General features: G+C 45.1%; 2 long non-coding RNA genes across 2 annotated transcripts in view; both read right to left on the bottom strand.

Annotated features, from left to right (window-relative positions):
* LOC135320611 (uncharacterized) overlaps positions 1-16397 on the bottom strand; it is a 352044-nt gene extending 335647 nt beyond the window's left edge. Inside the window, exons 1-3 of the long non-coding RNA XR_010379832.1 lie at positions 16196-16397; positions 15839-16032; positions 14640-14808 (exon numbers count right to left, since the gene is read on the bottom strand). This is a non-coding gene — a long non-coding RNA (uncharacterized LOC135320611). The remainder of the gene's footprint in view (positions 1-14639; positions 14809-15838; positions 16033-16195) is intronic.
* On the bottom strand, positions 530-1867 carry LOC135320608 (uncharacterized). The gene is made up of 2 exons (XR_010379814.1): positions 1600-1867; positions 530-1097 (listed from the first exon to the last, which is right to left on the bottom strand). It is a non-coding gene; the product is annotated as an uncharacterized LOC135320608 (long non-coding RNA).
* Positions 16398-21300: the final 4903 nt, after the last annotated feature.

The raw sequence follows: 21300 nt of genomic DNA, 5'->3' as shown, positions 1-21300 counted from the left end.
CAAATCCTGCACAAAGTGTGAAGGGCCACCCTGCCTCTTTCCCCTCCTGTTTTCAAACCTGATGCTCCCCAGCCCTTCTGAAACAAGTGTGAGAACCTCATATTCCCACCAATATATCAAATGACTAAAGAATATTAATTTACTTGTGTAAATATATGCCTAAATCTTGAACTGGAGGAGGAAGGTATCAGAGGGCTACATGGAACTTATTTCTACCTTCCTGAAATCACACACAAACACGTTCACACGGACACAAACACATACACACTGAATTACTGAGCACTTCACAAACTTAGGAATTCCAACTTCTAGAAGATAACTTTGCAGTTAGTTTAAAATACAAAACTGTCAAGTTTGAAAGACTTGATCATCTGCTAAATCATCCAAATATCAATGAGACCCAATTTGCCTTCTCTGTAGAATGTAATTTCCCATGATGTCAAAGCAGATCCTAAGAAGTGCTGTATCCAAGACTCGTGTTTATCACTAGCTATGATCGTTTTTAAACAAGTAAACAGATTGAGAAAGGTAAGTCCCAACATTTATTCTTATTGAAATAGCATATGTATTCAATTGTCTATACAGAAAATAGGTCCCATGATGGTGTTTAAGAGCTATTTTGTGTATTGCAATATTTACTTTTAAGTGCAGACAAGGAGGGTGGGTATTACTCAGTTGTAGAGCACCTGCTTAGCATGCACAATGTGCTGGCTTCAATCCCCAGTAATTCCCCCCCCAAAAAAAGTGCTTATTTAAAAATAAGAAAAAAGTTATAAAAAAATGCAGACTAAAAACCACTGCAATTTAGAAGCCAGAACTATAATAAAAAACATGTGATTCTATCAAATACTGACTATATGTCAAACACAGGGACAACCACAAATCACCCCTGACAACCATCACGTGTGGTTCTCAGCAACCCTTCTAAGTAGACATGGATGAGAAGCCCAGCACTGGGGATGAGGAGACGGAGCTCGGAGGAGCCGGGGACGCTGACCGTCCTGCTCCCCGTGACAACACGTCAGCCCAGGAAAAGTGCTGACAGAGCTGCAGCGAGGGGACATGCAGCTGCGTGGAAACTTCAGGAGCTGGGAGACCTAGAAAACACGAAAAATTGTTCAGTGAAAAACCAGCTCAAATATATTACACTGTGCCACATTCTTTAAAAAGGGAACATGACTGAGACCTTTTTGATGCCTCCGTGTCCTTTATGCCATCATCAGTTATTTGACCTCTCAGCGTTACCAGTGATGGCCTGGACCCCTTATGAAGTGCACTCAGATGGCAGAGCTTTTAAAGCTGTTTTATGAAGTTTGTAAGACTCTGTCTATGCCTCACACAGGCGGTCATCCATCACTTCTCACCGGTGTGGACGTACCACCTGAAATCACTCCTTTCTGCTTTTTAAAATCCCTTCATCTAATCCAGACTTTTCAACAGCAAAGAATCAGCTCAACCACAGACAGTGAACAGCTTTTCACCAAATGGACTCGAACAGCCCATTGGACTACCTGGAAGCCCTTTTCTTCTATTAAACCCACTTCTGGGTACTTCATCATTTTCTGATTGGTGGAATTGGCCGCTGACTGGCCTACTTACAGAGCTCCCAGCGTCACATCCAGGGATGGGATAGGACCCTGCTCTTGGGAGAAATCAGTGAGGAAGGCGGACATCCTCCAGTCAGGACTGCACATGTAGAAGTGCCACAACATGCTCAGAAATTATACCGTCAGCACCCCTGGGCTCCCATGGACTGGTTTCACATTAACCAAACACACGAGACACTGATGCAAGAAAACCAGAAACTTAACTTATTAATGTAACAGAATATGTGAAACTATGAACCAGACTGAAATATCAGAGTTCAACCATGAGTACAGTTTCTCCTCCACGGCCTAACCACGGGCAGGCAGTAACATGGCAAACATGGACAGAAGCAGAGCAGTAAGGATTACTAGATTAACTCAATGGACTAAATTTCTGTTATACCAACAGATCTACTGCCTGGAATATAACGCTAATCACGGTGCACTCTTCATGGACAGTGGCCGAGACACGACTGTGAGCAACTGTGTGAATCTCCTTTCTCTGTCCTTTCTGGGCTTACTGATGCACAGATGTACAGAGATCCAGGGATGCAGATACCTCTAAACACCCAAAGCCCATCCCTGGGAGCCTCAAAACCAGACAGCCAGAGTTTAAATACCAGCTCTGCCACTTACTAGCTCTGTGACCTTGGCCAACTTACCCTCTGTGTGCCTCAGTTTCCACACTGTAAACCTGGGATAAAAATCAAACATTCCTTACTCCATTGTTGAGAAGATTGAAGGATTCATTTCTGTAAAACTCTCAGAAAAGAATGTAGCACATTATTGGTGCTCAACAAATGTCAACTTAATATTAAAGTGATTTACAAGTCTCCTTTCTAATCATCTTCTGTGTTTCCTGGCTAGACTAAGTCCCAAAGAAAATCCTTATTTCTCTTTTTATAAACTCTTGGGGTGCACCCTTCTGTTCCATACCACCACTTGTTTAAACTGAGGGAGGGGACGCCTCCTCCCCACTCCTCTTGGCCACGGAGAGTGCTTCTCCACACCACAGACCCATGGCTCACAGCTAGCCCTCGTCACACTAACAGGGTGAGGTGTGAGTCCGGAGAGACAAGCAGGGTATGTGAAACCGTTCCTTTCCTTCCAGTGCTGGCCACACTTGGGAAGCACACGGGATGCTCAGCTCCATGGCAGGACAGCCCTGTGCATGATGGGGCAGGTCCTCTCAAGGGAAGGCTCGCTGTGGCCCAGAGTTACCTGGGACAGGGTGAGTCTCTACTTCTGGGACACAGTATAATGACACGCATTTTCCCACAGCCCTGAAGTTCATGGAGTACGTGGCTTCATCAGTAAAAAAGAAGACATATATCGCCTGCTTACTCTTTTCTGTCATCTTTCAGTTGGCTGCTGGAGACAACTTGTGTATAAGTATTGGATCCCCTTAAGCCCCAACATATTTGAAGTAACAAAAAATTCTGTGGCTTAACGTTGGTTCAGGGCGACTGTGTAACAGTTCTGACTTTGCTGATACTAAATTATGGGTATAGGAACTATCGAACCTCCTCAAATATCTTTCATCATAAAACCAGCTTTCCTTATTTTCCTATTTCTTTGTAATTACCAAAGACTATCAAATGATGGCTTCTCACAAAACAGTAGCTAAAGTTTATGAGCCCTCTTGACATACCCACTGTGGTAAACACTTTACATAATTTCTAATTCTCACAATTCTACAAAGCAGATATGAGCATCCCCATCTCACAGACGAGGGAAATCTCAGAACGAACTGACTTAGGCTCACGTGGCTCAGTGGCAGCGTGTGCACGCAAACCCAAGTCAAAAAACTACACCCCTTCCTATATGTACCAAATCTCCTACCACTAATTAACACACAGCGGCGGGGTCAATACTCAGGGAACCCAGTACACTTTTCAGCTTTAAGGTGCTCCAGAGGCCGCTTCTAGCTGTTTTATAAATTCCCGTCTCACTGGTTTCTAGCACTGGAAGAAAAGTCCGATTTTGCCATTGTTTGCACAGCAAGTCTGAGATGTTCACAGCGAGATGACAGAATAAAACTAAGTTATAAGCAGAACAATTTTTACAGGTAGACAGACATAATGTAGACTGTGCTATTCTGAAGCATTAAGCAAAGAAATCAAAATAAAATAACGTTGTTTAAGCTTTCTTTAACAAATAGGAAAGTTAAGAAGGTAAGAAAGGGCAACAGCGCCACCTATGGCTAAAAAGACCTTCCAGGTTGCCGGGAAACATGCAACACAAAATTGCCTGTAGGATCAGAAACGAGAATCAGATAACTAAAAGCTCCTGTAGCACATACTGCACTTTGTTTCAGGGTAAGGGAGGTGTATTCAATATTTAATCTGATATTGCTAATACTCCTGAATATAAACAAAAGACATAGGCTTATGGAAACTCATCTTAGAGGAGGAAAACCAGTCCAGCCTCTTCAGTTTACAGGAGGGGAGACTGAGACCTGGGATATGTCCTCCTGGCAATCGGCAGCAAAGCTCTCCTAGGCCTCATGTCTTGCACTGTAGCAAAAACCAACAGATATTTACTAGGCCTATATTCATAAAAGTAACGTCTGTATTTTTCCAAAAGTAGGTAATCTAAGTATCTTGCAAAATACTTCTCAAAGAGCCAGGAAATCGTAAAAGTTTGTTGAAATACAAAAACATATATTTACATATTAAAACAGCATGAGATTTATTCTATTAAAAAAGTTACATGTCAAATCAATGTTTTGATATTTTAAACCTGTTAAAAGTGCAAGAAAAAAAATCAAAATTTTCTTTAATCACAAAAGAGAGAATATTATTCCCTGAAAATGATAAATGTGGATTTTTTTAAACTTAATGGATCTGGTCAGAATCCACGAATTTAATTGTCTGAGTGGATGTTAAACGGTAACATGAATTCTCAGTTGTAACAATACACATTCTGTGTAAATAATCTTCAAAGGTCGTCTGCTTAAGGCAATTTAACTAATCCCTGTCTCAATAGAATGATACAGATTTCATTAAAACTTCATAGTGCACTAAAAAATAAATGAATCCTTGTTACTTTAAGCCATATTCATATATATCATATATATACATATTGAATATGCATCAGAAATAAGCCACCCCCTTTAGTATTCAGAGTTGATCCTTCTAAAATACCTGTCATTGTGACAGCACATTTTTATTAAGCACCTTTTGGGTGCTTTGTATACAAGGCGTCTAACTCTCACAGACAAGGAAAACGATATTACTCAAATTTCACAAATGAGGAAATGTACTTAAGCCATAAAAACAACTTACCTATTCATCATCAGGAAAGAAAAGAGTAATGATTTTACTTACAATATTCACTGACAATCTTTTCTTCCATACTAAGACTACATAAAACCTATTCAGTATTTCTAAGTATTTCTGTCAATAAGGGCCACTAGAGAAAAGCAAGTAACATCACTAGCAATGGTTGGACTTTCAAAGCCCACTTCTCTTTTGCACTATAATTATTTTTAATGTTTTGTTTTTAGTGCTCACAGAGCATTAAATTAAAAAAAATAACTTTTTAAGTCATTACATGAGAATAAAACTTTTGTAAAAATGTACAATATTAATTTATGCCACTCTGTCTCACATTCTCACTGGTGTCTCTCCTTTGAAGTCCTCATCAGGCTGAGATCACTAAAATTGGCCATTTATGGAGTCACAGGAGTTCGGGAATCCACTCAACGGGAGGCTGATTAGAGGAGCAATTAAAAGTGCATTCTGTGCAGCCAGGGTTCCAGCACTGAGCAAGCCACTGCCAGCTGTGTGTAATTTGGGACAAGCTGCTCCATCTCTCAATCCCTCAGCTGCAAAAAAGGAGACACTGATACCTACCCTCAAACACATGCTATGAAGTAAAACATGAGGAAAGCATTTTAGCCTTAGGCAGGTGTCCATTCAGAGCGAGTTTGGTCATTATGATGATGAGGATGGGTGTTAATAAATTAAGCTAGACCAGAAAGTAGAAATCAATATAAAGGAGAAACATTTAAATCAATGAGCATTTTCTTTTGGATGGATTGCAGAATATTCTATTCTTTTTTTAATAAACCAAGATTTGTCCATTAATAATAAATTTACATGTTCATGGACAAGTCTCCAGAAAAGTATTAGAGGCCTCTAAACTCTGAATACTAAGAAAGTAAAGTTTAAAAAGAATTCTGGGGGAGATTATACCTCATTTGGGAGAGTATGTGCTTAGCATGTATGCGGCCCTCAGTTCAGTCCCCAGTAACTCCATTTAAAAACTATTTTTTAAGAAATGGAGAATTAAAGCAAACAGATGGAGGAATACGGAATTTTATTAGAGACTCAACTCAGACTTCTGATGGGGAATAAAACATCCATTTCTCAGAGGAAATCTTGAAAATTATGTAAACTGGATCTGAGATGTCTAGTCTTTTAACATTATTAAAGAATTCATATTACCAAGTCTTAAAACTACCTGATAACCCACAGTGGTGATAGTGATCATAACAGCTGCCAACACGGATCTAGCTCTGTCTAGGAATGCTCTGTTCTGACATCTCTGCCCCTGAGGCCTCACCAGGCTGAGAGCACTAACTTAGGACATTCATGAGCATCTCGTGTAAGTCCTCAATTTGTGCTTCTCACTCCCCCCTCACCAGGCCCTCTGAGGGAAGCACTGTTATCATCTTCCCCACCCGCAGTTAAGGCCACTAAGGCACAGAGACTAAACCCGATCCAGGTCACACTGGCATTAAAGGAAGTGTGTATTTCTGCTGTTTTACTTTTTACAAAGGAATCTGAGATATCAATTCAAGGGAGACTGTTAAATAATAAAGTCTGTCTGGTCTCCACCTCAAAGAGCACATAATATAGATTCCTGATGTAGGATGAGGCTGCCGCCACAAACTGACTCAGCTTGAAATTAATATCCAAGATGAAGCAGCGAATACACGTAAATATTCACGATTGTCAACTCTACTCACGGGTCTGGGCCCTTCACTGCCTGAACGGCGGTGAAATACCCACCCCTGTCAGGGAGGGAAGAGCGGCTCTTCCAGGTCGCACCCAGGCTTCACGGGCTGTTTCCCCACTCAGACTGTCGTCAACGATTAAAAAGCTCTGAAGATTTTTACACCATGCAAAACTAAAAGACATTTCTGCAGATGGAGCACTTTCTCAGGCTTAAACAATTTTTGCCTACACTCAGCAAGGGGGAGAAAAAAACATGACTCTGCAAAGTCTCTGAGCCTCACCACTCACAGGAGTAGAACTGCCTCAGCATAAGATGACAGTTCACATTGCAGGGTGAGAACAAAATAAAGCCGCCCCAACCACAGGCACTCCCAGAGACAGCGTTCAGCAGTCTTCTGCACAATCACGGTTGTGCAGCCCTCACCACCATCTATTTCCAGAACACTCCATCATCCCAGATGAAACCCCCTGTCACTATCAGTCATTCCCTAATTCCCCTCCACCCAGCCCCTTGCAACCATCACCTGCTCTCTGCCTCTGCATTTGCCTATTCTGCGCATTTCAGATCAATGAAGTCAACAATATGTGGCCGTTTATGTCTGGTTCCTTTCACTTAACGTGCTATTATCAAGGCTTTTCCATGTTGAAGTGGTATCAGCATCTCTCTCTTTTTTTTTTTGAAAACGTTAGTTTATTAAAAGGTGGTAAGTACTATCAAAAAGAGTAGAGTGGAGCATAAGGGGTGGTGATTCAAAGGGAAAAGGGTGGGTTGAGCAGTCAGGGTGGACTTCCCAGAACAGGTGGCCTTTTTCATCTTCCCCGTTATTTTTTTTCCTTTTTATTCACCCTTACGTATAAATAATGTTCCACTACACGGAGATACTACATTCAGTTCATCCATTCAGCAGCTATGTATGGACGACATCCAGAAGAATGAGTGTAAGAGGTGACTAGCAGGGATGGCATTTAAGCAAAGGGCAAGATGTGCTTTAAAAAAAAAAGCCAACAAACAGAGGCACAAGGAAATTCAGTCCGTTTCTGAGCAAAGTGCATGCTTGCTTCGGCAGGACTACCGTGCAGGGCTGGGGAGGATATTGGCAGGAATCACGGGGAGGGAGTCACCTAAGAAGACTCCCCACCGAAATCAGCTCAGCCCATTCTCCTCCCTCATGTTTCTAGGCTTCTCTTATTTCATGTAATAGCACTTTAACTACACATCTGATCATGTGCATCAGACCAACTTACCTTGAATCCACAGAAAATCATTCACTGACCGGAGCAGATCCAGGACAAAACTGTGATGGACCAGGGAGTACTGCAGCATCCCAGCCTGCAGGCACAAACCGCACATGTGCCTTGGTGATGTCCAGAAAGTAAAATGCACGGAAATATCTCACTGCTGGTGCACAACATCTGCCCCCAAATTGCCCCAAAATCATGCTGCTAAAGCACTACTCAACCCTCTCACTACAAAAAAAAAAAAAAAAAAAAAAAAGCTAAGAAGGCAAATTTAGGCTCTGCCATTGAAAACCAGCAACCATCAATGCCAGTATCTGAGCTGGAATGCTCCTGACTTCAAAAACCACTGCGGACTTATTTTTCAAACGGGAAAGCATATATGTATTCCACGTAGATGATAATACAGTAGGATTTTTATTTTCGAAACTTCCAGTTGAAAATTAGCACAAGAAAGATTATGTTTCAGCTTTTAAAAAACTCAATTATCTTCCACTTTCTTAATTTTGAACCTATTATTATTTTATAAATGGAGCAATGCTTCATATTATAAACCAAGTGTTTGGCTTCTGCAAACAAAACCTTTATGACCTCACTATTTCAGAGCAAACTTTAATGATGTTTTGAGAGGTGGGGCCTGGGGCGCTAACTAACAACCCTTTTAATACTGACAAGGATGTGCTATTAAGTAATGCAAAGGCACTAAGTCCACATTAACTAGGAAACCAAAGAAACTACACCAAAGCCTTACTTTATCATTTTTAAATATTCCTATTGTTTGAATATTAAAGTTCTTAAAAGATATGATTTTTTTGAGAAAGACAACAGCTGTATTAAATTTCCTCTCACCAAGAAAGCAATCTTTATCAAGAGTAAAAACCCCTATGGAAATTCAAAAGACAGGACGTTTCTAGCTAAGTGAACATGCAGATCTGAACACAAACATAAATCCTAACAGATCTCACTCGAACCAGCACAACAAAGTCTTGGGCTACCCTGGAACTTAGCTCTTCTCTTCCAAATGTTGGCTGAGCTAACATCATCACACAAGGCAGGGAAGAAGAGAAGAGGAAAGTCCACCTGGCGGCCTCCATCTGTTTTCTTCAAGCCAAAAGGCGCCGCAAGGGCGGCCCAGCTAACAAGCCCTCCCTATAAGGAAATCCGGCATCCACACTGCCCCTGCCGTCCCCAAGCAGCCCCGATGCCCCTCTCCCACTTGTGGCCTCCCAGCCTGTGAATGGTCTTCTAATGTCACTCCCCAGTTGGTGGCACCCTCCCCCTCTTCCCCGCTACACACAAACACACACACACACAAACACAAACACGCGGAGCCAAGGCAGCCTTCCCAAAGCATAAATTTGATTACATCACCCCACTTCAAACCCTTCAGAGGCTCCCTGGTAGAGTTCTAGCCCCACACTCGACCCTGCTCGCCCATCCTCACCTCAGTACCCAGGTCCCCAGTGACCTCAGTGGCCCCCTGACCTGCTCCTACTTCCCACTTGCCTCCCGGCTCATTTTGACTGTTTCTCAAGGAAGCCTTCCCTCCCTCCAACCTCCGCAATTTGTTCCTCTGTTCCTAGAACATTCTAGGCTAAGTCAACTTCTGACACTGCTAAGCTCCCAAGGAGCATTTTGCTTAATAATGTGGGTCCAAACTCTCTCCCCTAGACACTCAGAAGTGTGTGTGTTATGAATAAATGAATGATGGGGTGGGTCTCAAAGGGACAGCCAGACCTGCTCTCGCCCGTCCCGACCTTTCTTACTGTAGAATATCAGAAGCAAAACCAGAAGTACCTTTCCTGAGGGTCACTTCCTGCTGACACCCTTCACTGCCTCCTGTATCAGTTCTAGTAAAACCCAAGCTCTTCGAAAGCCCTCCACCCCAGGCCCTCTCCAGTGTCCTCCCCAGCAGGGGCACCCACAACCCTGGACCACACATGGCACTCTCCCCGATTCCCCACCGCACAAGCCTCCAGGCCTCTACCCGGGCTGCTCTGCCACATGAGCCACAGTCTTCATGCTTTCTACTGGCTGACCCTTACTCTGTCTTCACAACTGAATGTAGAGCCCATTTCTTCCAGGAAGTCCTCTCTGATAATATCCTTTAGGTCTTGGCAGGTCTCCCTCTGTAGCAGCATTGCATGGTGACCAACTGGGTGTTTGCTTGCTCCTTTGGGACCACGACCTATTGGGGGCCACGTGGGAAGGAGTGAGAGATTACAAGAGGGGTGGGAGAAGCAAAAAGCAAAAATCACAGCTGAAGTCCCAAATTCAAGGATTCTTTCTCAGAAAAAGAATAAAATATTTCACACGAGTGCAATTTGGCTACTATTTTTGTGGCTTGCGGAAAGCAAGGGCTTGGTGTTCTAGTCCAAAACCCGGGTTACATGCAAAGAAATGTATATATTCATATCCAAAGGAAACCAGAGCTGCTCAACAACAGTTTGCAGTCAGAATTGAAAGGAATTTTGATAAAGGCAATGTCTCTCCATCTCTCTTCTTTCTTTTCTGGCATCATATAATTTTAGAAGTATTTGCGTGACTAAGAGATGGCTACAGCCCGTGATTCTGCACTGGAGAGTTTGGGCTGAGGAAGCCCAGATTACATTCACTGTGTAAATGCAATCACACCAACAAACTGACAAGTTCCCCTGTGGAGGAGCTGATGTTCCAAAGCAGGCAAACTTATGCAGTAAGAAAACTCTAAATAAAAAGTAAGAAATTCAATGTTCTGTACTCAATTTCATTAGCTATATGGGCCATTACCTGATAGTATATCTTGTCTATTGAAACACAAAAATAAATTGTGAACGTTGGTTTTCTTCATCTGACTGTTTTATGCTAAATTTCGATATCAAACCCACAATCCATACGGACAGCTCAGGCCTATGCTGCAGCACAGCTACATCCCGTAGAAGAAAGTCTATCAAGGGAGAACTGGAGAGTTTCCCTTCAGAAGCTGCTAAGTCTGGTTTTGCACCTATACATCATTTGCAACCACTTCATCGTCAAAGGAGTAAGACCTTACCTCTGTGGGGGATAAAGCACTGCGGTGCTTCAGAACAATCAAAGAACACTGAGCTTTGTGAATCAGTCCTGAGGCACTTAAATCGTACTTTTTCTGAAAGGCCCCAAAACTGACCCACTTCACCATTTCAAGTACACCAGGGAGGTACCGGAATTAGTAGAGAAAACATGCCCTTGAAGTCTGACAAGACCCTGCTTGAATCCTGTTACAGTATTTACTACCCTCTAAACGGACCAATAACTTAACCCCTCTGAGAATGCTTGCCAATCAGCAAAAGGGGGCTGCCACCGCCCACCTGGGAAGCATGGATGTGAATGAAACACGCAAGTAGGGCGGCCGACTGGTACCTGACACGGGGCCTGGCTAGTTTCCCTCCGCTGCCCTTGTCCCCCTTTAAACTTGTGCTGATTCCCCGGTACCAAACGCCCGGAATAGACTGCCCGAATATTCTGTGTATCCCTGGATACATGCCTTACCGTTAGGAGGCCAGATAAACAACTGCCTTCTCCCCAGTCACTATCAATATTCTTAAGATTCTGGATTTTTTTAACCTCTATTTTGCAGGGAGACTATTCCAGAATTTTTCAAGCACCATTCTCCAGGTTGGCTCCCCTCCCAGCGCCCATCCCTTCTCACCTCAGATCCTCTGTCTGCCTTCTGTTCATTGGAAAGCGAGTCAGGAAGAGCGGGGACTCCCTAGGCCTCCTTCCCTCCCTGATATGTTAGTGTGACTACCTTCAACACACACCCCACTCCAACTCCAGCTTCTGAGGAGTCTACCCTCCTGGACCCTGCAGACTCTGCAACTTCCCAAGACACACACGTGGCCACAACCCTCCCTTCAGATTTCTTCCTGGCTGGCCCTGCCCACCCCCTGGCCCCTTAAGGATAAATGACATTGCCCTGAAAATCCTAAACGCCGCTGACTGACACACCAAAGCTGCATGGTCTGGGCTTTCCTCCAACCCAGGCTCAGACCTGCCCCCCCTCAGCCTCAGTCTGCAGCTCTCAAGATGATCTAATTCACATGCGCGGATGTGAATACCAGCTAAGAATGATGACTCCCAACGTGTATCTCTAGTCCGGCTCCTTCAACTCAGCCCTAGGCTCATAGACCCGAATGCCTCTATGAAGTCCTAACTTGGATGAAAAATGGCATCTTAAAAATGCCTCATGTCCACCATTTACTCTGGAATTCAATTTCTGGCATGTACCTCCCATGTTCCCCATTTTAGTAACAGACCCAGAACTCACCAATGTTTTTGAGGTCACATTCAATTTCCCCTGTTCCCTCCCTCCAGCCCTGGCCTGGAATATTAGTCCTGTCATTTCCGTTGCTAAGCCCATCGCAAGTCTGGTTCTGCAGGGACCACGGCCGGATCCCCACAGGCTCACAGCAAGGTGCACTGAGTCACAGTCCTCCGAAGGGTGCTCCCTGGAGTGGGAGGCATCTCCTGCCGCCGGTCACCACAGAAGGCACTGGATTCTCACAAAGAAGACTCTGGAGAAGGGACTCAAGTTTCTCCCGTGATCTGAGCTTTGAAGGTCCCGAGGTCTGGCGGAGCTCCTTTTAGCAGACACACTTGCCACTGAGCAGATGAGGATGGAGGAGCCCAAGCAAGGCTGTCCTCACTCCGACCCCTGGGCCCTCGGGAGCCACGGGAAAGGCCTGTGTCCAGGGCACAGCCCAACAATCACAGATCCCAGCCTGCATTTGCCAACCCGGACAGCCTAGACTCCTTCTACTTGCGAGACTTACTTCTGTTCTGTTCCCCCCCGAGAATGTGATGGACTCTTTCAGAATATCTGGCCTGTCTCAAGCGAGACCAAGTCAGTGAAGGATGAAGTGTTCACATTTGGACTAGAGCATGAAAGGAGAAACAAGACCTCATGATCAGCATGATGGTGGTGGCCAAACTCTTCCCCTGGGTGAGATGAACAAGGGTGGGGGTGAGAATCCAAGGTCTTAGATTGCCCAAAGCATCTTCCTTCATGGCTGACTGGGGGTTCGAGACTCACTACCGCAAACTAACGACACGGCTGTCAGTGGGGGACATCAGCAGCAACAAACACGGAGTCAGCTCTTTAATGCCAACATGGGTTAAAAGTAAAGGCCGGTGCAGGGAGGCCTGCACGGCTGCTGAGGCAAACCACAGACCCGGCTCTGAATGCCCACTGGCTGGAGCAGAGAGGAAGCTACGGTCCCTTTAACAGTCCCTGTGTCCACCAGATCCATGTAAGCCAGCTACTTAGGAGAAGTACATGTTGTCCTGATACTCAGAAAGACCAGCCTCGTAAAGTGAACAAAAGAGTGGCATGGATTTTAGACCCACTTCTGCCCCTTTATGAAGGAAAAATAAAGTAAATGGCACGGGGAAGTTGAATGCAAAAAAAAAAAAATTAAATAACCAAATGGTGACTGATTCCTCCAACAGTGTCCCCTGCAGCTGCTCACCCCCAAGCCTGCCACTTTCTCACCAGTGACCGCCGGTCAGGAAGCGCCGTCACGCACGTCACACAGAGACAGCCAGGAACCGCGTGCTGAGCACGTTTGTGTAAAAGCAGGAATCGAGCAAGATGCTGCAGACTTTGACTTGACAAGTTTAAATACTCCATGAAAAGAATCCCTTAACAGCCGCCTAAATCAATTCGCATGTCACTTCTTCAAAACAATTAAACTAATTGAATAAGGGTGCATTTGTCACCAAATATAAGGAGGACCAAACAGGTTCCTCAAAGAAAAGATTTTAACAGATATCAAACACCAGTGGGTGATGTGCTAACAAAGCAAATATTCCAAAAAATTAGAAAATAACAAGATGACTAGGATAATGCATGGGTCAAGGCACCTGAAAAGTTTCTGCTTTTTAAAGCAATGGAGACAGCACGGAGGGCGATCTAGCTATTTCCAATGCAGGATATGCACAGCCACCTTTTCAGACGCAACAGCGCGGTACAAGAGAAAAAGGAATAAAGAAAAAGGAAAGGAGGAACAAGCGAAAATTAGAAACACACAAGAACAAAAATGACTTTGACAGCATGTACAAGAATTTACGTGAGTGTGTGAGGCCAGGGACGCAGGGACGGTGAGACCCAACCTCACCTCCTGCTCCAGGGAAGGCAGGGGCCTGAGGGGAGCGACGCTGCTTGGGGACCCCAACGTGGTCAGCGCCCCTAACCAAAACTCCACATACATGCGTCTAGGCAGCTTTTAAGCCACAAAATGTGGTCGCATTACAGGCTGGACAGTTTTACTCACTCCCAACGAGAGTAGCAGGAGAGAATTAGTCTCTGCTCCTGCACCAAAGCATTGTTTTAAAAATTAAAGACTGTGGAATAGTAAAAGCAACAATGGAGTAAAAGTGACTGGAGGAGAACGTGCTTGACCCGAGCTCACTGGCCGCGTTATCTCACTGATGTTCAGATGCTGGCTGAGCCCTTATGGTACCAAAACAGACAGACGCACCAGGAGGGAGGTTTAATGCACTGCTATATTTTGATGCCGGGAGCCATGCCTGGTACACGAGGTTCTGGGTAAACAATGGTGACTGTGTCAACCACTATGGGCTAAGCACATATCCAGCTACTCCTCCAAATCCCAAGGACACACTTCAAAAGGCAAAAACAAGCAGGAATTCTCTGGTGGGTCCGGAGACCCAGAGCCAAGCAGTTGCTGAGCAAAAATGTCACCAGTGCCTCCTGTGACAAAAGAGGAGGCACTGGCCTGGGGGCTGGGGCAGGGCTCCAGGCTTCCACTGCTCACCCACCAGTCTGTCCAGGGGGAGAAGGTGGTCCCTGCTTACATTGCACCAATGCACCTACCTTGACTGAAGCCTGGGGGATAAGCAGGAGGTGACATGTGAGGTGAACGGAGCCAGCCTCGGTGTAGCCCGGTGCTGGCAGCTGTGCCCACAGCAATGCCCAGGCACCTAAACCTGCCACCTCATCCCCAAGGAGCAGAAGGGTGTGCGGACGTGTAGATCACAGGGCCCTGTGAGGACAAATAAAGATCATGGCCACTACATTCCTCACACCTTACTAAAGTCATAGAGGTATGTCCGGGAGGAACAGAAAATTCATCCAGAGCCCACCAGGCACCACACGCAGGTGGGACTCGGGCCCCCTGTGCCTCTCACTCACAGGGCTGGTCTGGACTTTCTTTTTATCAATTCTCTGGCATCTTCTCCTCCAACTTACCAACAACCAGAAAGTAGGATTTGATCTTATGTAAGTTCAAGAATCACATAGCACTGCCTCCAGAGCGGGCCTGTGCCAGGTCTTCCGACCGTCACCTGTGGTACCGCCATAAGCGCCCTCCAGACCCAAGGCCCGAGGCCGTAGGCCGTGGGGGCACAGCTTCCCTCAATCTCCCCAGCAAAGGGGGACCACCTCTTGGCAAAGGCATCTCACCTCTTCTGCCCGAGGGAAAGCATGATAGATACACGGGGAAACAGAGCATAAGGTGGGGAGGTAGTAAGCCCAGGAGAGCTCGTCTGCACTTCCAAGGCAAAAGTGGGGCCGTTGACTTAATCACAGGGACAAAGTGAGGATGAATCTTTCCCTGCTTTGTCTCTTACTCCGTGATACGCCTTTCCCTGCATAAGGAGTTCATCCGGAATTCCCTGGAGGTGTTTCTGATGTCCTAAATTGGCATGCTGGCTGTCGGGGAGGAATAGAGGGCCTGAACCCAGCAGTTGCTGGGCCTGGGAGGCAGGAGACACCGGCTCCATACACAGCTAAACCAGCATCTCGTTCTGCCTCTCGGGATTCAGCATCTCATTTATAAGCAAAGGGATGAGACTGTCCCAGGACAGGCTGCCTAACAAAATTGAAATGAGAGCCATGTAAAGAAAGCTTCCCAGTTGCCACATTATAACGGTAAACAAAGAAACAATCAAACAAACAAAAAAACAGATACTAGAAACTAATTTAAAAACAGATCTTACTTAATCTGCTGTATGTAAAATACTATCATTTTGATATGTAATCTATATATGAAAGTAACAAGATAGTTTACATACTTTTTACTAGACAAGTCTCAGCGTCTGATGTGCATTTGACCTACAGCACATCTCAGCTCAGACCAGCCTCTTCCCCAGTGCTCATAGCATCAGTGGCTGTGGCTACTCTATTGGACAGCAACTCCAGGGGTCCCACCAGGGGTCTTGGCTGAAAAGCGGGAGGAAGTCTCCACACTGACCCTAAAAGGATCTCTCTGAAAAAAAGGCAGATTCAATTTCAAATGTCTGTAAACCGTCGGGCTGCACCTCCCTCCGCCCTTGGCTACAAGACAGCCCTCTTCCTTGCTGATCCCTTCCTGGATGTAGGGAAGGAACCCGGAACACAGCCAGGGTGGCCGGGCCTACAGGTAGACTTACCTGCAGTCTGTGTCCAGTCCCATGAAGTTCTCCTTCTCAAACAAGGAGCAGAGGACGGGGATCCTTTCCCCAGGCTTGTCAGGGTCCCATCCAGCAACTTGGACTTGAGCAAGATTAACAGTGACTCAGTGAAGTCCTCGATCCTCTTCTCCACCACCCGGCAGTCCTCGTAGTTTGAAGGCCATGTTGGTGCGCGCTGCTCGGCTACCTATCCATGCAGCACAAAGACAAAAAGCTGAGAGTCATTAAGTGTGGTGCCATACAGCTCCTCTGTACATGGAGCTTCTCGAAGGCCTTGGCAGAGAGGCAGTCGGTCATGGTGACAAGGCCCACGACCGTGCGGTGTGTCTGGAAGTCACTCCACGCATTCTCGAACGCATAGTGGTGCCTGTAGTGGATACAGAGTGCCCACTGGGAGCCGCACGGGGTGATCTGGCTCACCAAGGAGATTCGTTTATAGATGCAAAAGAAATTGTCGTCTGAAATGATCCCCACGGGTTGGACGACCACGGGGAGAGTCTCGTATTCCTCAGCACACTGCACTTAGTCAGGGATGCTCATGTTGCAGGCCCTGCCGAGAGGGGAGAGGAGATCAAGGTAAATATTGTGCTGTGAGCTGCGGGCGCCTCTGGGATGCGGTGACCTGGTGTGTACCAGCCAGAAGGCAAGGGAAGCACAAGCAAAGCCGGGGGTACAGTTTCTCCTCAGAGTCTGTACACGGCTACCGTAGCTCGGATCACATTACCCAGCTTTTGGTCTAGGCTTCCTGCCCCTGCATAGAAGGGTCATTTCCTGTTTTCTGTTTCCAAGCACCTAGCAAGACCCTGATGCAAAGTCAGTGCTCAACACTGCGGAATAAAAAATGAACAAAGGAAATGCTTTCCCCACCCCCCTTCAGCAGATTATGAAGAAAAGAACCGCAGTAGGATCAAAAGATCTGGATTTCAACACCAATTTATTTGAACTCCTAAACTGCAGAATAATGGATAAGAAAACTTGCCTTGGGGAAGAGGGTACAGCTCAGTGGTAGAGCACATACATATCATGTACGAGGTCCTGGGTTCAATCCCCAGTACCTCATTTTAAAAAATGAAACAAATGAATAAACCTAATTACCCTTCTCAAAAAATATTTTTTAATTCAAAACTCAAAAAACACCTTGCAATTGACACAACATTGTAAACGACTATACTTCAATTTAAAAAAAAACCTTGCCTTACAAGAATATATCTGGATTATGGAAGTTTGCAAATGTAAAATGCCTAGGGTACCACCTGCATAAAGAGGGGGGACTGTACAAATTTACTATCCCTCCTTTATGAGATATATTTCCTTTGGTGGGTGTTATAAACTCTCAGAGCTAATTTTCTCAGATTAAAAAAACAAAACAATACTTGATTCTCAATACTGCTGAAGAATCAGTTAAGCCTGTGAAAGCATCTGACAGACAGAGGTTACTCAATAAATGTTTGTTGAATGAATGAATAAACAAGCAAAGTGAATGCTGCTCCCTGCCACAGAACATCATAATGGTACTTCCTGGAAATCCCAAGCCCACGTTACACCCGACTACACACTAAACATGTGGGTGACCTGGGCAGGCCTGTGTGTTTCTCTAAGCCCCAGTTTAATCATAGATAGAAATGAGGGCAATAACAAAAACCTCAAAGGGTTAGTGAGTCAGTAATGAATTGTACCCCAACTATGCAAGATGGAACCATTAAGGAAAATTGGGAAAAGGGTCCATAGGCCCTCCGTATATTATCTCCTACAAGTACAGGGGAACCTACATTACATCTCAAAATAAAAAGTCTAATATTTTAAAGAGGCTATTGAGGTTAAATGAGCTCATTGTCTCAAATAAGGAACACACAGTACAAGTACAACAATGCCTAGCCCATGAGATACACTCAGTTAACATTCCCACTGAACCCACTGGTCCCTCCAACTTCAGAGCATGAGGAAGGGTCCTCGTGGCCAAAGGCCACTGCACCTGAAGCTAACAAAGTTAATGGTCCCCACTTCCAAGAGCCCCTGTCACCACCCTTGTTCTAATTTTCTATTTGTAATATTTTTTTTATTTAATAGAAACCCCCAATTGCATAGCCTTCAGGTCACCAAAACCTGACCACAGAGATCATGATGGCAGCCCTCCTTGGTGAAACAATAAAATGAAAAGCCATTTCCACAAGACCTCTGTGTAAATCTACTAGGGAACTTCATCTTGGACTGAGGAAGAGGACTGGGGAGGAGGGGGCAATCTGTGGGCACAGAGAACTATGGGCCACCTGTCCCACGATGGACTTTAGACTCAACCCTCACCCTCCAGGTAATTCAAAATACACACCGACAGATTGCTATGGACAAGATTTTTTTTAAAGAAATCCCTGAATCCGTAGCAGGTCTTCTTTCTACCGAGACACAGATGGCTTATGTGTATAATGTTTCACAAAGCCTTAAAATATTATCACCCCAACTTGACACATTAAGAAACTGAGGTAGAGAAGTTTATCATATTGTACAAGATTAGAGAGAGGCCACGTCAGACACCGTATTTAAACCCAAGCCCCTGTTCCAAGGCTCACACTAGAAATTGTGACATGCTGCCCCTTTCCTGCCCTCTCCCTGCAATAAATTTCTGAAGAGTCTTTTCTGTGCCATCTGGAATCACAATAACTTCAATTTTCCACAAAGAGCTATGTCACTCCCTAGAGGACATATCAAAATCTAAAGGGTTGGGATGGGAGGAGAGATTTGCATTTTCTGTTTCTCAAAGGAAACATGGCTTTAAAAGAAACTGAAAAGCACTTATCTAGTCTAAGCCCTCACTGTGCAGAGAAAGAAACGGAAGTTCAGAAGAGATGAGGAAAGGGCCTTATTAACAAATATTGCTTCAGCGCAGCATCATGCCACCCTGGGCACTGCTGGGGGAGGATCTGGGAGGCCCAGGAGAATGAGTGTTAGAAAAAGGAAAGAGAAGAAGCATACAAGGCCCTGTCTCTACAGCACCATACCATGAAATTCCACCAAATTACCCAGTATGGGTGCAGCCAGTATTAAGGTGGGCTAAACAGGTTATAGAAACCTGGAAGTCTCAACCATAGTGCAAATTCCAACATTTACTCTGCTTTTTTCCCCCAGTTCAAGCATCAACTAAGTGGGCACTCTGTTCCAGGGACTACACGAGGCCTGGAGTTCTCCCAAGTACAAATCTCTTTTACGTGTTCAAACCACATAAAGGCCCACCAGAAAAAAAGTGCCCACAGGTAAGATGGAATTCCTGAAGCTGAAAGCAGTCAACCAGCCTATGTTACTAGGAAAAATGGTGCTGCTACAAAAGGACTCATGGACTTAGAAAGCAAACTGTGGTTAGTAGGCAGGAAAAGGGGGATTAACAGATACACGTTAATAAATATAAAATAAATGACAAGGACCTACTATATAGCACAGGGAACTATATTCAATTTCTTGTAATGAGTTGTGCTAAAAACAATCTAAAACATATTTATATACATATGCATATGTTTATAACTGAATCTCTGCCGTACACCTGAAACTAACATTGTAAATAGACTACACTTCATTAAAAATAATTTTAAAAAATAAGTACAAATAAAATCAACGCCATTAAGATAAAATAAAAGAACACTCTTATCCCCTTAGCTGTAGGTGGTGGAGAATTCTGGTTACAAGCACCAAGTCCACTGGATCACTCCAGCACTGACTGTCACTCTTTCTGACCATCAGACAGTCACTTGGCTTCACTGAGGTTACTTTTCTCTTCTGTGAAAAGCTACAGTGACAACTAATGATGTATAGAATCTCATCATTCACAAGCCCAACAATTAGTGAGGACATCCCATGGGCTAGGCTCTGGAGAGATGAAAAGATAGGGTCCCAGATATATTCAAGGCTAGAAGAAGTTTATGCCATAAAGACAATTATTCTTCCTGTTTCGATAGACAGATTCAATGCAATTCTGATTAGAATTCCTACCAGACTTTTCATGGAATATAACAAGTTAATTTATGGTCAGGAACAGCCAAGAAACTTCTTTAGAACCACCACTGGGGAGGGGTGGATAGGTCATTCATTTCCACTGTTCTTTCTGAAGTGATGAAAACGTTCTGGAATAATAATGGTTGCACCACTGTGAATATGCTAAAAGCTGCTGAATTGTACCATTTAAATGGGTGGAATTCATGGTGTGTGAACAATATCACAATAAAGCTGTTATATGAAAAAATATTCCTTGACAATTATTTTTCCCTCTATACAACTAGTCTACCCCACAATTTAATAAAAACAAAAAACCAAAACAAATTAAACTGTGCCAGGAGCTTTTTAGGACTGCAATGTCCCTGGGTCTCCAACGCCTCTGGTGGTGCTGTTCCTGTTAACACACACTAGCTGGGCTGGGCTAGTTAGGGACTGTAACTATGTTTTTAAAATCGACGGTCACACGTTTCACCCTGTGAGAGGGAAGGAAGGAGCATGTCACAGCCTCATGCCTTCAGCTCATTTTTAACTGAACCAAGCCCTGCTTTCAACACTGTAATCCCTGGCACTATAAAAACACCTGACATCAACAAGCACCTCCATCATAACACCTGAAAGTGTTCAAGGTACTTACCTGGGGCAGAAACACTGAGGGGGGAGACGGAAACTCCCTCAGCACTGGCGCTCACTTTTCCAGACTCCATCTGGAGAAACTGGGCTTTACAGCTTGAGGCTCTAAGCCCGGGAAGCAGCGCGCATGCCGCTGAGCTTGTCCTCAGGGAGCTGGAAAGGGAGAGGAGGGCAGCCCCTGGGTCGCAGGGCAGGGAAAGCGGGGGTGGGGACGCGGGCTGCAGCCCCGCTCTGAGGCCAGACCCAGCCCCAGCAGCCCGCCCCCGATCGGGTCCAAAGAACCCGCCCACCCGGGACACAGCCCTCCCAGGGGCAGGGACGAGCCTACGGCCAAGGAGAGGAAGCCCGGGAGGAGAGGACTCGTGGGCGGGAGAGGGGAAGGGGTCACCAGCCGCGGACTGAGGGGAGCCCGGCTGGGGCGAGAGGCGGCAGGTGCACACCTGGCCCTGGAGAGCTGTGGCCAGGGCGCCGGGGTA

The sequence above is a fragment of the Camelus dromedarius genome, unplaced genomic scaffold (assembly GCF_036321535.1).
Source record: "Camelus dromedarius isolate mCamDro1 unplaced genomic scaffold, mCamDro1.pat HAP1_SCAFFOLD_140, whole genome shotgun sequence".
In the NCBI taxonomy this organism is placed as follows: Eukaryota; Metazoa; Chordata; class Mammalia; order Artiodactyla; family Camelidae; genus Camelus; species Camelus dromedarius.
This window is presented reverse-complemented; position numbering and strand designations above follow the sequence as displayed.